This window comes from Chiloscyllium plagiosum, unplaced genomic scaffold, assembly GCF_037043375.1.
Source record: "Chiloscyllium plagiosum isolate Xiang-an unplaced genomic scaffold, Cpla_swu_hap1 HiC_scaffold_17, whole genome shotgun sequence".
Taxonomy (NCBI): Eukaryota; Metazoa; Chordata; class Chondrichthyes; order Orectolobiformes; family Hemiscylliidae; genus Chiloscyllium; species Chiloscyllium plagiosum.
The window spans coordinates 74,079,984-74,096,136 of NW_028270155.1; the positions used below are offsets into that span (position 1 = coordinate 74,079,984).

At 43.9% G+C, this 16,153-nt stretch overlaps 1 protein-coding gene across 9 annotated transcripts in view; it reads left to right on the forward strand.

Moving 5' to 3' along the window:
* st3gal2 (ST3 beta-galactoside alpha-2,3-sialyltransferase 2) overlaps positions 1-16,153 on the forward strand; it is a 340,428-nt gene that overhangs the window by 157,029 nt on the left and 167,246 nt on the right. The window contains exon 1 of one of the 9 annotated variants that reach the window (XM_087996081.1): positions 14,907-15,040. The exons of the other annotated variants lie outside the window; for them this stretch is intronic. The gene's annotated coding sequence lies outside the window, so the exon portion shown is untranslated. Of the gene's footprint in view, positions 1-14,906; positions 15,041-16,153 lie in introns of those variants that run through there. 9 annotated transcript variants of the gene reach the window in all.

Below are 16,153 nucleotides of genomic sequence, written 5' to 3' on the forward strand. Positions count from 1 at the left end.
AGGATAAATAGACAGGGTTGGAGGAGTCCAGAACTAGAGGGCATAGGTTTAGGGTGAGAGGGGAAAGATATAAAAGAGACCTAAGGGGCAACGTTTTCATGCAGAGTGTGGTACGTGTATGGAATGAGCTGCCAGAGGAAGTGGTGGAGGCTGGTACAATTGCAACATTTAAGAGGCATCTGGCTGGATATATGAAAAGGAAGGGTTTAGAAGGATATGGGCCAAGTGCTGGCAAATGACACTAGATTCGGTTAAGATATCTGGTCACATGGACACATTGGACCGAAGGGTCTGTTTCTGTTCTGTACATCTCTATGACTCTAATTAAGGGTCTAATGACAGCCATGAAACCATCATCAATTGTCAGGCAAAACTCATCTTGTTCACAAATGTCCTTTAGGGAAGAAAATCCTTACCTTGCCAGACCCACAGCAATGTGGTTGACTCTTAAGTGCCCTCTGGGCAATTAAGGATAGGCAATGGGGCCAATTCAGTGACTCCCACATCCTGTGAATATATTCTAAGCATATACTATTATACCTCAAATCTAATCCATCAAATCCAGTTTCACTGACCAATCAAGTCTCGTAATTGGGAATAAATTACTGCAACTGCTGGAAACTGTGCTGAGAACAAAAAATGCTGGAAATCACAGCAGGTCGAGCAGCATCTTTAGGGAGAGAGAGCAAACTAAGGTTTCGAGTCAAGCTGACATTTCATCAGAGCTCTGAAAAGTCATCGAGGCTTGAAAAGTTAGCTTGCCTTCTCAGTAAATGTTGCCTGACCAGCAAGTCTTTCAGGATTAACTGGGAGGAATGCTTTCTTGGGTGTTCTGAATTTAGGTTGTATGTTTGCTCGCTGAGCTGGTAGGTTTGTTCTCAGACATGTTGTCACTATGCTAAGTAACATCATCAGTGAGCCTCCAGTGAAGTGTTGCTGTTCTGTCCCTCATACTATTTATGGGTCTTGATTGTTGTGGTAGGTAATATCATTTCCGGTTCTGTTTCTGAGAAGTTGGTAAATGAGGTCAAAATCTATCTGTTTGTTAATGGAGTTCTGGTTTGAATGCCAGGCCTCGAGGAGCTCTCACACAGTCTTTGTTTAACATGTCCCAGAATAGATGTATTGTCCCAGTCGAACTGGTAATCCTCTTCATCTGTGTGTATGGAAACTAGTGATAGTTGGTCATGTCTTTTGGTGGCTAGTTGGTGCTCATGTCTCCTGGTGGCTAGTTTCCTGCCCATCTGTCCAATGTAATGTTTGTTGCAGTACTTGCGCGGTATTTTGTATATGACGTTCATTATGCTGGCTATGGGTACAGGGTCTTTTTAAGTTCATCAGGAGCTGTTTCAGTGTGGTGGTAGGTTTGTGGGCTACCATGAGGCCTAGGCACCACAGTAGTCGGGTCATTATCTCTGAAATGTCTTTGATGTTTGGTAGGGTGGTTCGAGTCTCTGGGCACTGTTTAGGTCTATTGTGTAGGAATCAGCGGACTGCACATCAACCACCGGGACGTGGATAAAAATGACTTCTTAGCAGCACTGGAATCCACCCTCAAAGACAACAGACTGACCGAAGAAACCCAGCAAACCATCAGATAGACAGTGGCACCAACACTAAACAGGAAGAAAGAAGGGAATACCCTCAACACACTGGAAAGGAAAGCTCTGGAAGAACTCAGAAAAGACGGAGATATCATAATCCTACCAGCAGACAAAGGGGGCATGACTGTCATCCTGAACAGAACACAATAAATTGAAAAAGCAAACACACTGCTAACCAAAACCAACACTTACCAACAGATAGACCTGACTCCACAGCTAGAAAATCGTAGTACAGCATCCCTGAGGAAACTACACAAGACAGACCACCAAAGGATGAAACCAGAAGGATTGAACAAACCACGTTTCTACAGATCACCAAAGGTACATAAACAAGGGGCTCCCCTCAGACCCATAGTCTCACTTCCCAGGACACTGATATACAAGCTAGCAAAGGAACTGTGACGCCCCTGGTAGAGGACTTAACCCACTCCATTCACTCAACCCAGGAATTCCTTTAACATTATCAAAGACATCAAGGTAGAGGACGACAAGGTCACAGTTTCCTTTAATGTGACGGCCCTATTCACATCAATAAACATCACCCTGGCCAAAGAAACACTGGCCTCACTGCAGGACAAACCATGGACACACACACCTGACAGCACCAACTCCATCGAGGTAAAAACAATGACTGCAGATGCTGGAAACCAGATTCTGGATCAGTGGTGCTGGAAGAGCACAGCAATTCAGGCAGCATCCGAGGACAGGCAAAATCGACGTTTCGGGCAAAAGCCCTTCAATCAGGAATCCAACTCCATCGGCAAGGACAGCATCCTCAAACCAGTAGACCTTTGCCTCGGAACCCACTTCATCTTCAACAACAAGATCTGCAAACAAATCAACAGGACGCCTATGAAATCACCACTATTAGGACTTCGAGCAGAAGCAGTTATGTAGAGGTTAGAATGAACCCTTCCCACAATCCAGCCCAAGCTTTGGGTCCGCTATTTGGATGACCACTTTGTCATCATGAAACACAACAAGCTGGAAGAAACCCGCAAACACATAAACAACATCCTCACTGGTATAAAATGCACTAAAGGGGAAAGGAACAATAACCAATTCCCCTTCCGAGATGTCACAGTACAACGAAAAGCCAATGGAGAGCTGCAGACCAGCTTTTATAGGAAAGCCACGTAAACTGACCAGATAGACAAGTACAGGAGCAATCATCCCAACACCCATAAACAGAGCTGCATCAGGACATTATTTAAACAGGCCATATCACACTGTAGCGCCCAGGAGCTACGAGAACCCAAGGAGAAACTCCTGTATGACGTATTCAGGAACAATGGTTAACCGCTAAGCACAGTTTGCTGATTCCTGCACAACAGACCTAAACAGAAAGACACAACACGCCTACAGACTCTAGCCACCTTACCATACATCAAAGACATTTCAGTGATGACGACCAGACAATAAGGGATACCAGTTTGACTGGGACAATACATCCATCCTGGGACAGGCTAAACAAAGATATGCCTGAGAGTTCCTAAAGGCCTGGCATTCAAACTAGAACTCCATTAACAAGCATATAAATGTTGTCCCCATTTACCAACCTCTCAGAAACAGACCAGGAAATGATAGCACCTACCACAACAGACCAAGACACAAATAGTCAGTGGGACAGAACAGCAACACTTCACCGGAGGCTCACTGATGATGTTTCCTAGCATGGTGACGAAACGCCTGAGAACAAACCCATCAGGTCAGCGAGCAAACTTACAACCTGAACCACAACCTGAGCTACAAATCTTCCCCAAAATCTGAATTTACTTTGCTGAGTACTTAAGTTAATATGTTTAAAAAGGTCAATGCCGGTAACTCTGTTTTCCACCCCGTTATTTCTCAGTCTGCATCACCACTCTAAAGAAATCATCAGCAAGCACCATGAAGATGCTTAAAGTTTTCCTTTGTGACACCAACCAAACATTGTGAGGGCAGCTTTTAGTTTAAAACAGCCTAATTTCAGCATAACAGGTCACACTGATAGATTCGATACTGGGATGCCACACCTGATCATTTCATTCAGGTCATCAATACATTTTGTTTCAGTTTCTATGGATTATCATCTACAGTTGCAGGCTGTTTGGGCTGTTTCAGAAACACATCTGTCTGAGAAGTGTTGCCTTTTAGAAATGCAGGTCATGTGTCTTTTGATCTGTACTCTCCCATGAATATGTAGCTAAAGGGCTCAAAGGATTTCAAGGTTATTTCCAAGTTGTGGACAAGTTTGCTGTAATATCTGTAACATCCAGTCACTCTACAAAGCCCCTGGCAAATAGCCTTGCTTCAGTCAAACGAGTCCCATCTACAAGATCTTTTTCAAAACAAATCCTTTTATGTGATAAAACCGCTTGATCCATACTGGTTTCTAAGAATGTACTCTAAACTCTCTCCAACTGTCTAATTCTCTTTGTTTTTGCAAAAATTATTTCAGGTATATACACAACCATCAAAACCTCATTATCATTAGAATTTCTGTTTCTAATTCCATTTAAGGACTGTTTTATTGAAGCTACAACTTTGACTTGCATGTTCGTGTCTGTCTGTATTAATTGGCCTACCTCCAGTATGTGATCATTGACTAATGCAAGAGCCTTGTCTCGACCCACAATCATTATTTGCAATTTCTTACGCTCCACTCTTTCGCTCCAATCTGCCAGTTCATGGACCTTGTGTCTCAGCTATCATCATGGTCATGCAGACTGTATTTAAACTTGCAGGAGCTTCTCCAACTTACCCATAATTGTCACATTCCCTTATTTACTAAAGGTCTCTAGAGTAAAATTTGGACAGGTAGTCAATGTCCTGTGTGTTGTGATCTCTCACATGATCATGATGCAGCCCATGAACTATTATACTCCATTCCTCAGGACTTAAGGTACGAGTTTTGTTTATTCTGTCAGCTGCTCAAGGTCCCAAATTTTGTAATTAATCTGATTAATTGAGAAGAGTAAACATAACAGTTATATTGCATAATTGATAAGTCCTTCCTTCTCATAACCCATTACTGACCAAAGTTTCCATTCCTTCGGACACTGTCTTTTGGACTGCATCAGGTCTCCTGGATGTCCAGCACAGAAACAGACCCATGAGTCCAACTTGTCCATGCTGGCCAGATATTCTACATTAATTTAGTCCCATTTACAAGCATTTGACCCATGTCCCTCTAAACCACACAACCATCTCTAAACCCTTCCTATTCATATACCCATGCCTTTTAAATGTTGTAATTGTACCAGCTTCCACCACTATGTCCAGTAGCTCATGCGATACTCACACCATGCTCTGCATGAATTAAGTTGCCCTCGAGGCCCCTTTTAAATCTTCCCCTTTCACCTTAAACCTATGCCCTCTAGTTTTGGACTCCCATACCCTGGGGCAAAGACCTTGACTTGTCACCCTTTCTGTGCCCCTCGTGACTTTATAAACATCTATAAGGTCGCCCCTCAGCCTTTGACACTCCAGGGAAAATAGCCACAGCCTATTCAGTCTCTCCCTATAGCTCAAATCCTCCAAACCTGGCAATCTTTTCCAAACCCTTCCAAGCTTCACAACATCTTTCTTCTAGCAGGAAGATCAGAATTGAATGCAGTATCCCAAAAGTGGCCTAACCAATGTCCCTTATAGCCACAACATGAGCCCCCAACTCCTATACTCAGTGCACTGCCCAGGAAAGCTTGAATGGTTTTATACAATGCCTCAAAACAGCCTGATGAAACCCCTCTCTCTGCATGTAGAGCACTCAATAGGCAAAACATTTGAACTATTTATAGTACATAGTTGAGCAAGAGGACTCTCACAAAGAAATTTGGGATTTCACCCATAAACCAGAATTTTATGCGTGTGGGTGAAGGATGGGATTAGAGCCAATCTTCACACCATTTTTTTTTTCTATTTACAGAATTACACATTACAAGGATATACTTCCCAACCCAATACCTGCAGTTTTTGTGTCTGTTGGGGATCAGGTGAATCCCCAGTGTATGCCCACCATCTGCATTGAAATGAACTCTTTATAAAAGAAATACAGATCACTCATGATTTTATTCAATGTTGGAACTAGTTTGCATCATGTACTCCTGTTCTCATGTTCCTATTCTTAATTTTGAGTCCAGTAGTGATTCTGCTTCTCACTAAGAGCCGTTTTAGTCAGCAGATGAGTTGCACTGTTGCAATAGATCTGAACCTGAGTATGGACTGAGAACATGAAATTCTTGCAATACTTAGTCTGGCATGCGAACAAGTGAATTGAAACCAAAGTCAAGCAGTACTTTGCATCAAAAGGCTTGAGAGTTGTTTAGTTTTTTGGTTTTAAAAAAGAAACAGATTGAATAATCATTATAAAGTTAAAAATGCATGTGTCCTCTCTCCAATTAATAAGTTATATATATTGGCAAAGGCAGCAAGGGAGTTTTGAGCTGCTCTGCTATTAAATCAGAATTGATTTTTCACGTCCTTTCCAGTCTATACTCGATCATCAATCTTTTGTGGGACTGATCGAGCTGTTGTGGAGATAGCGGGTCCCTGAGTAACAAAGCTACATACAGGCGTCCATGCTCCTGGGAGCATGGAAAAGGTAAAAACACTTAATCTGTGTTGTAATTAAGCAGTACAAGGTTTTTCTCTGAAGACATTTTTGAGAAAGAAAATCATTAACCTAACTGTTTAATACCCTACAGTGAAACTTTTCTAAATTTAGATTGTCTGTTGAACAGAGCAGATAAAAATCGATGGAATTAAATGGTTTATTTTCTCAATTTATGTCTTCTGGGCAAAAAAGGTGGATGACTCCATACAGGTTTATTTTTCTGTGTGTCTGTAACATTTCCATTGATACACAACTTAGATCAAAGTCACTGTCTCCTATTTTGAAATTTATCCAAATATCTTTCAAAAGAATAACGATAAAGAGTGAACAAAGGAGGTTCAGGTACATAATTCTTTGAAGTTTGCATCACAAGTAGACAGGGTGGTTACAAAGTCAAAACGTGTGGTGCTGGAAAAGCACAGCCGGTCAGGCAGCATCCGAGGAGCAAGAGAGTATACTCTCCTGCTCCTCAGATGCTGCCTGACTGGCTGTGCTTTTCCAGTATCACCCTTTTTGACTCAGATCTCCACCATCTGCAGTCCTCACTTTCTCCAGGGTAGTTAAGAAAGTGTTTAGCACACTTGCCTTCATTGCTTAGACTTTTTAAGTCGAGGAGTTGAGATGTTATGTTGGGGTTATACAGGGTGTTGGTGAGGTGTCTTCTGCAGTACTGTGTGCAGTTCTGGTTGGCCTATTATAGGAAGGATATTATTAAGCTGGAGAGGATTCAGAAAAGATATATCAGGATGTTGCCTAGAATTTGAGTTATAAGAACAGACCGGATAGGCTGGAACATTTTTCATTGGAGCGTAACAGGTTGAGATAATAAACCTTGTCGAAGTTTATAAAGTCATGCGGGGTATAGATAAGGTGAATGACAGGTGTCTTTTCCCTCAGATGGAGAATTGAAGACTTAAGGGCATACTCTTCATGTGAGAGGAGAAAGATTTTAAAAAGACATGAGGGACAACTTTTTTTCAACAGGGTGGTTCCTGTATGGAATGAACTTTCAGAGGAAGTAGTGGATCCAGCTCTATTCGCAACATTTAAAAGACACCTGCATAAATACATGAATAGAAAAGGTTTAGAAGGATAAGGCGAAAGTGAGGACTGCAGATGCTGGAGATTAACGTTGAGAGTGTGGTGCTGGAAAAGCGCAGCAGGTCAGGCAGCATCCGAGGAGCAGGAGAACTGATGTTTCGGGCATAAGCCCTTCGTCAGGAATAATTCCTGATGAATGGCTTTTGCCCGAAACGTCAATTCTACTGCTCCTCAGATGCTGCCTGACCTGCTGTGCTTTTCCAGCACCACGCTCTCAACTTTGAAGGATATGGGCCAACTGCAGGCAGGTGGGACTAGTTTAGTTTGGGATTATGGCCGGCATGCACTGGTTTGACCAGAGTCTATTTCCATTCTGTACGACTCTATAAAGAGCTGAATTGATTTTGAAATTTTGAACAAAAGCTGCTGCTTTAATGGGCCCTCATTCTGTGTGAGCTTTATATGTCTAATAGCCAGATGGCAGGTTCCGTGTGTGGAAATCCCCATTTCCATTGCTAGAAACGTAGAATGGAGTGAGAATGGTGACAGCTCTCAAGCCCACACTTAGCAGTCCCAACCTTGCCAACTCCATTGTGGAAGAAGCATTTTCAATGCGCAGAATTTTAATGGAGTTGGACTGGCTTCTGAAGTTATTCATGCTGCTCAGAGGTGTTGAGAGTCATAGTGGCATCGGAAACCTTTTAACAAATAAGTCAAGGGTGTTGCCAATTTTGCATTATAATAAAATGCTGTATGACCAGGTAAACATGCTCTTAATATAGGGATTAATGATAGGATTTTATTCTTAAAGAGTGACCTGTAAATTGACCAGCATTGTGAAAGTAGAAAAATGTATTGACAAACTTTGTACTCTTAATCTCTGCCCCTGAGTTTTAATCTTCACCATAATGTGAAACATTCTGTTGGTATCCAGTCCACCCAGGGTCTTATTTGTTTTCCTCTACTCCAGTCAATATAAGCCTAACCTGTTCAACCATTTCTTCATAAAATTAGCCCTTAGTCCAGAAATGAGTTGGGTGAACCTTCTCTTAACGACTTATAAAGATGTTTTTAAAATAAGGATCTGTCCAGAATATTCCGGATGTGCTCTCACCAATACTCTGTACAGCTGCAGTAAACTTCCCTACTTTTGTATTGTATTCCCCTTGCGACATTCCATTTGTCTTCCTAATCACTTGTACTAGCATACCAGTTCCCCATGGTTCGTTCCTAAACCCTTTGTATTATCAAGTTCTGCAATTAGTTTCCATTTAAACATCATGCTCTTTTTTAAGTTCTTCCTCCCACAATGTCCAAATTCATGTTTTCATATATACCGTACATGCTCATGTATAGGTCAATCGCATGTACAAGTCGATCACTTATTTTGTCAAAGATTCTGGTCTTGGTCATATACCTCGTGTAAAGGTCAACCCTAGTTTTTCAGGGGTCTCTTCCTGACCTGAATTCAATACACGGAGTGACATTGAACGATTCTTCCGCCGCCTTCGCCTCCGTGCCTTCTTTTTCAATCAAGACACTCACCCACCCTCTGACGACCCCTTCTCCCACCTCCAACACACCCCGTCCACCTGGACACCCCGTGCTGGCCTCCTACCTGCCCTCGACCTCTTTATTGCAAACTGCCGCCGCGATATTAACCGCTACCTGAACTCCCACACCCCTCCCACCCACTCCAACCTCTCACCCTCGGAACGCACAGCCCTCCACTCCCTCCGTTCCAACCCCAACCTCACCATCAAACCAGCTGACAAGGGAGGCGCAGTAGTAGTTTGGCGCACCGACCTCTACACCGCTGAGGCCAAACGCCAGCTCGCAGATACCTCCTCCTACTGCCCCCTTGACCATGACCCCACCCCCCACCACCAAACCATCATCTCCCAGACCATCCATAACCTCATCACCTCAGGGGACCTCCCATCCACCGCCTCCAACCTCATAGTACCACAACCCCGAACCGCCCGTTTCTACCTCCTGCCCAAAATCCACAAACCTGACTGCCCCGGACGACCCATTGTCTCAGCCTGCTCCTGCCCCACCGAACTCGTCTCCGCATACCTTGACTCCGTCCTGTCCCCATTAGTCCAAGAACTCCCCACCTACGTCCGTGACACCACCCACGCCCTCCACCTCCTCCAGGATTTCCGCTTCCCCGGTCCCCAACACCTCATCTTCACCATGGACATCCAGTCCCTGTACACCTCCATCCCCCATCACGAAGGACTCAAAGCACTCCGCTTCTTCCTTTCCCGCCGTACCACCCAGTACCCTTCCACCGACACCCTCCTTCGACTGACTGAACTGGTCCTCACCCTGAACAACTTTTCTTTCCAATCCTCCCACTTTCTCCAAACAAAAGGAGTAGCCATGGGCACCCGCATGGGCCCCAGCTATGCCTGCCTCTTCGTAGGGTATGTGGAACAATCCATCTTCCGCAACTACACTGGCCCCACCCCCCATCTTTTGCTCCGCTACATTGATGACTGTATCGGCGCTACCTCGTGCTCCCACGAGGAGGTTGAACAGTTCATCCACTACACTAACACCTTCCACCCCGACCTCAAATTCACCTGGACAGTCTCGGACTCCTCCCTCCCCTTCCTAGACCTTTCTGTTTCTATCTCAGACGACCGAATCAACACGGACATCTACTATAAACCGACCGACTCCCACAGCTACCTGGACTACACCTCCTCCCACCCCGCCCCCTGTAAAAACGCCATCCCATTCTCCCAATTCCTTCGTCTCCGCCGCATCTGCTCCCAGGAGGACCAGTTCAAAATACGCACAACACAGACGGCCTCCTTCTTCAAGGACCGCAATTTCCCCCCCGACGTGATCGACGATGCCCTCCACCGCATCTCCTCCACTTCCCGCTCCTCCGCCCTTGAGCCCCGCCCCTCCAACCGCCACCAGGACAGAACCCCACTGGTCCTCACCTACCACCCCACCAATCTCCATGTACAGCGCATCATCCGCCGTCACTTCCGCCACCTCCAAACGGACCCCACCACCAAGGATATATTTCCCTCCCCTCCTCTATCAGCTTTCCGTAGAGACCACTCCCTCCGCGACTCCCTTGTCAGATCCATACCCCCCACCAACCCAACCTCCACTCCCGGCACCTTTCCTTGCAACCGCAGGAGGTGCAACACTTGCGCCCACACCTCCCCCCTCACTTCTCTCCAAGGCCCCAAAGGAAACTTCCATATCCGCCACAGATTCACCTGCACCTCCACCCACATTATCTACTGCATCCGCTGCAGCCGGTGTGGCCTCCTCTATATTGGGGAGACAGGCCGCCTACTTGCGGAGCGATTCAGAGAGCACCTCTGGGCCACCCGGACGAACCAACCCAATCACCCTGTAGCACAGCATTTCAACTCCCCCTCCCACTCCACCGAGGATATGCAGGTCATTGGACTCATCCACCGCCAAACCACAACAACGCGACGGTCGGAGGAGGAGCGTCTTATCTTCCGACTGGGAACCCTCCAACCACAGGGGATGAACTTGGACTTCACCAGTTTCTTCATCCCCCCTCCCCCCACCTTGTCTCAGCCGAATCCCTCCAGCTCGGCACCGCCTTCCTGACCTGCTTCTTGACCTCTCCGCCTCCACCCTACTCCGACCTATCACCTTCACCTTGACCTCTTTCCACCTATCACATTTCCAACGCCCCTCCTCCAAGTCCCTCCTCCCTACCTTTTATCTTCTCCTGCTGAACACTCTCTGCTCATTCCTGAAGAAGGGCATGTGCCCGAAACGTCGAATCTTCTGTTCCCTAGATGCTGCCTGACCTGCTGTGCTGTTCCAGCAATAAAGTTTCAGCTCTCTTCCTGACCATATATGCAGCCTTAAAGGACATGATTTGCACATTTTTGATTCAAATGCAAATCTGTATCATCACATGTTACGCGCACCAGTATATATTTGCGCAACGTGATTTGCAAATTGCATGTTGGTAACTACATACATATATAATATTTACATACATATATTTGACCTGTGCATGCAAATATTTACAATACCTTATGGCAGCCCTCGACCTTGTTGTCCTGCTGTTGCCTCAGTTTCTTAGAAGTAGGTGTCACATACAGTTGTGGTCCGAACTTATTGTAAAACTCCCCACAAATTTTTCTGAGAAAATGGCATCACGAAGAAACAAATTTATGGCACAGTTTAAACTAGAAGTTATTGAAGTTGCAGAGAAGAACAACAATAGTGTAGCTGCAAGGGAGTTCTGTGTTTCTGAAAAACATGTTCTGGATTGGAGGAAAAAAGCCACACAGTTAAAGGCTATGCCAAAACAGCAGTATGCCAACCGAGGAGAGCTGACCAAGTAGCCCCAACTGGAAGAAAAGATTGCTGACTGGGTAATTCAGTGTCATCCAAACAGAAGCATAGTGACTCGACAATGTATAAGAATACGTGCTAAAAATGAAGCAAAAAAAGGATGGATTCAGTGATTTCAAAGCCAGTGCTGGGTGGTGCAGAAGGTTTATGAAAAGGTATGATTTAGTGCTTAGATAGAAAACCAAGATTACCAGCAGAACTTAATGACAAGTTAATTGGATTCCGTCGCTTTGTAATCAGAAGCCTGAAGCAAAACTGGTACAGGCTGTCATGCATCAGCAATAAGGACAAAATACCAATGAAATTTGGTATGCTAGGGAACAGAACTGTGGTCAAGATTGGAACAAGAACAGTTTTAGTTAAGACTACTGGCCATGGAAGGAGTCGATTCATTGTGGTACTTGGTTGAATGGCAGATGGAACGAAGTTAAAGCCTATGGTTATTTTTAAGCGGAGAACTCAGCCCAGACAGAAATTTCTGAAAGGCATTGTGGTCCTCTTCCATGCAAAAGGATGGATGGATGAATGAAGGTGACTGCAAAAGTTAGATTGGGGAGGTCTGGAATATGCGACCAAGTGGACTTGGAAAGGAAGAAATCTTACTGGTTTGAGATATGTACAGATCTCACAGTGAAAAGTGTTATCAGTGAACTTTGAGCTAAAAATACTGACATTGCAATGGTTCCTGGAGGTCTTACGAGCACGGTACAGCCACTGGATGTTAGCATCAATAAACCTTAGGACGGAAGAAATGGGACACTTAGATGCAAGAAGGGGAGAAAAGCTTCACAAAGAGTGACAACATGCGTGCTCCATTACTTGCAGCTGTGAGTGGATTGTTGAGACCTGGAAAGAGATGAAAACTGAAATTATTGTGAAAGCCTTCAAAAAATGTGGAATTTCTAATGCTTTAGATGGTAAGGAGGATGACTATTTATGGTCAGATGGAAGTGATGGCAAATCAATTGATGACCCATACAATGATATGCTTGACCCAGACACCTGGAATGAATTATTCAGTGGGTCAATAGATGCAGGCAGTAAATTTGAAAGATTCTAATGTACCTTTGCATGTACCGGTAACTTATGTTTTAAGCCTCTATCCCATATTTGTGATATACAGTGAGAAGAGTGTTTTGATGTAAAGTATTTATCATACATTTTTAACAGTTTCATGCAGTCTTTCTTTAATAAAATACTATCAGTCTTTGTTTTTATTGCTCCTCTGTTTTTATTTCATGAACTGTGTATTGTACAAAAACCCCCAGTAGATGGCCTGACCACCTGCTGGTATGCTTATTAACTTTTGTACACATGCATCGACCCACATGCACTTTACAGTACTGGTAACTAGAATACAGTATGACAGTACCATTCTACCATAGCAGGCAGAATGGAGACAGTTATTTTGTAGGTAAATATTCAATAATGGCCATAATTCTAAGTCAGCCTCCTAATTTCAGCTTAAAACAAGTCTTCAAAACTTGACCTATACACAAGTATATACACGGTAATGTCACAGCTACATTTTTTTATTCCTCCATCCTCTTAACCTGTCTTTGCAGACTCTCTATCTCTCCCCAACAATTTACTTGCCTACCTAATGTGCAGGTCAGGTGAATTGGCCATGCTAAATTGCCCGTAGTGTTAGGTAAGGGGTAAATGTAGGGGTATGGGTGGGTTGCGCTTCGGCAGGTCGGTGTGGACTTGTTGGGCCGAAGGGCTTGTTTCCACACTGTAATGTAATCTAAAATCTAAAAATCTAAATCTAATTTGTCATTGAAAACTTGATCTACTACATTCTGTCCCCTCATCTAAATCTTTGATGTAGATTGTAAATAGTTGAGAACCCAGCACTGATCCCTATGGCAACCCACTAATTACAGCTCGCTAACCCAAAACATATCTATTTATCACTAGTCTGTGTTTCCTGTCAGATGGCCAATCCTTTGTCTGTTAATGTTGTCCCCTATGCCATGAACTTTTATCATGTGTAGCCATCTTTGATCTGACACTTTTGGAAATACAATGCACCGCCTGGTTCTCCCTTATCCACCATGGATGTTGCTTTGTCAAAAAATGCTACGGTTATGATTTCCCCTTTGCAAATGCACGTTGGCAGTTCCTGATCACATTGTGATTTTCTAAGTGTCCTGCTTTAACTTCCTTAATGGATCCAAGATTCTTCTCTATTACAGACGTCCAGCTAATCAACCTACAGTTTCCTGCATTCTATCTCCCTTCTTTCTAAATTAAAGATGTCACTTTTGTGATTTCCCATTCACTGGGACTTTCTAAAGGATTTTGGAAGATTATAAGTAATGCATTTGCTATTTGGGCTGACACCTCTTTTAAGGCCTCACCTCACCTAAGGAGATACAGACCACTACCTCCTGGGAATGTGTCAGCTTTTAGATCCCCCAGTGATGCTCATTGTTTGAAGTTGATCTCTCCCTATCACTCATGGGATGTGGGCGTTGCTGGTTGGGTCAGCATGTATTGCCTATTCCTAGTTGCCCTCGAGAAGGCGGCGGTGAGTCATTGTGTTGTGGGTTGGCCCTTAGTGAGGGAATTCCAGGATTTTGACCCAGTGACACTGAAGGAACGGTAATGTATTTCCAAGTCAGGATGGTGAGTGGCTTGGAGGGGAACTTGCAAACACAGTTCCTAGGTCTCTCCTCCAATACTGAACAGAAAAATGCTTCAAATCATCATTTTTTGGGACTCGTCCGCTTTGTTTCCTAGTCCAGGAGCCATTTTTGTCTTAAACTGTTATATTGTTTATTCCTGTCCTGCGAATACTGATTGCTGTTGGGGTGCTGTCTTGCATAAAGACCCCTCAGCACCAGTGGAGTCATTCCTCATGTCAGCCTCGATGTGAAATGCCTTCAGGTTTCCAAGCGGAGGATACCTTCCAGTGAAATCTGATCCTAATCTTAGCTGAAAATGCAAACAGATACCTTCCAATAGGGCTTACTTAACGTGAATCAGCATCATGTTTTCTGGCTATCTTATCCCCGTCCATTCCCTGAAATATTAAGGCTGATTGTGTCCCACCAACTGCATTACAAATGTAATATTTGAAGTGTGAAAGTTTCCTGATTTGATGCAATATATAGCTTTGGAGGTTTCAAATGTACCACAGTGTTTCAGCTAGAACAGCTTGTGTATCTGTAGGGAGCAGGTGAAATTTGTTTACCATTGGTTGTTTATCATTGGTTATTTTGTTCTGCATTACATCATATATTCCAGTTATTTGTGGATAAATGGAACAGTGAACATAGCAGCAACTCTGTAACTTTGAGGTGTTGTCTGAAACGAGAAACATTCGTCTGCAATAATTTAGATTTGAAGTTTCATTGGGAAATCTAACAGTTCCTTCCTGCAAGTGGATTCTCTGGATCACCAACTATAAAAGAGAAGGGTGAGTGCTTAACTTCAGTAGCTTCCAGGTATTTCAGTCAGTTCTTTCTCTCCTATTAGTCATGAATCTCTGTGATATTGTTCATAGCTACACAATCTCTTCATGCTGCTGTTTCTCTTGTGTAATGGCTTTCTGTGTTTCTTTTTTCATCCTTCAAGATCACGTGTAGAATCATACAGTATAAAAGAGGCCCTTCCGACCTCTGAGTCTGTACTACCAAATAAAACCTACAGACATTAATACTGCCAATCAGTTATGCCAGTGCTGCTTAAACAAACCAGTAGCGGAGTCATACAGAGCAAGAAGGTTGCAGGTTCAATCCCTCTGTAAAGTTAGCTAGCCTGACTTATCTTCACAGCTAGATTAGATGAAGGGCTTTGTCCCGAAACATCGATTTTCCTGTGCCTCGGATGCTGCCTAATCTGCTGTGCTTTTCCAGCACTACGCTAATTTAGACTCTGATCTCCAGCATCTGCAGTCCACACGTTCACCTTATCTTCACAACTCCTGAGTTATTGACAGATCACTAAACTTCATTCCTGATCCTCAAAATTGTTTAGTGACTCTCGCTGTCAGTACATGTGTCAGAACAGGATCAAGCTTGAATTTGAGACTCAGTTTGGGTTCTAGCCCCCTTAGCTTACTCATGGTAGTGAAGGACCTTACAGAGGTTTATACAATCTTGTGGGGCATGGGTAGGCTGAATAGCCAATGTCTTTTCCCCAGGGTAGGCGAGTCCAAAACTGGAGGGCATTGGTTTAAGGTGAGAAGGGAAAGATTTAAATGGGACCTAAGGGGCAACTTTTTCACGCAGAGGGTGGTGCATGTATGGAATGAACTACCAGAGGAAGTGGTGGAGGCTGGTACAATTACAGCATTTCAAAGGCATCTGGATGGATCGATATGAGTAGGCAGGGTTTAGAGGGATATGGGCCAAATGCTGGCAAATGGAACTAGATTAATTTAAGATATCTGGTCAGCATGGACAAGTTGGATCAAAGGGTCTATTTTCATGCTGTACAATTCAGATGCCTGTGGAACTATTCCTGAGCAGGAGAAAGTGAGGTCTGCAGATGCTGGAGATCAAAGTTGAAACTTTATTGCTGGAACAGC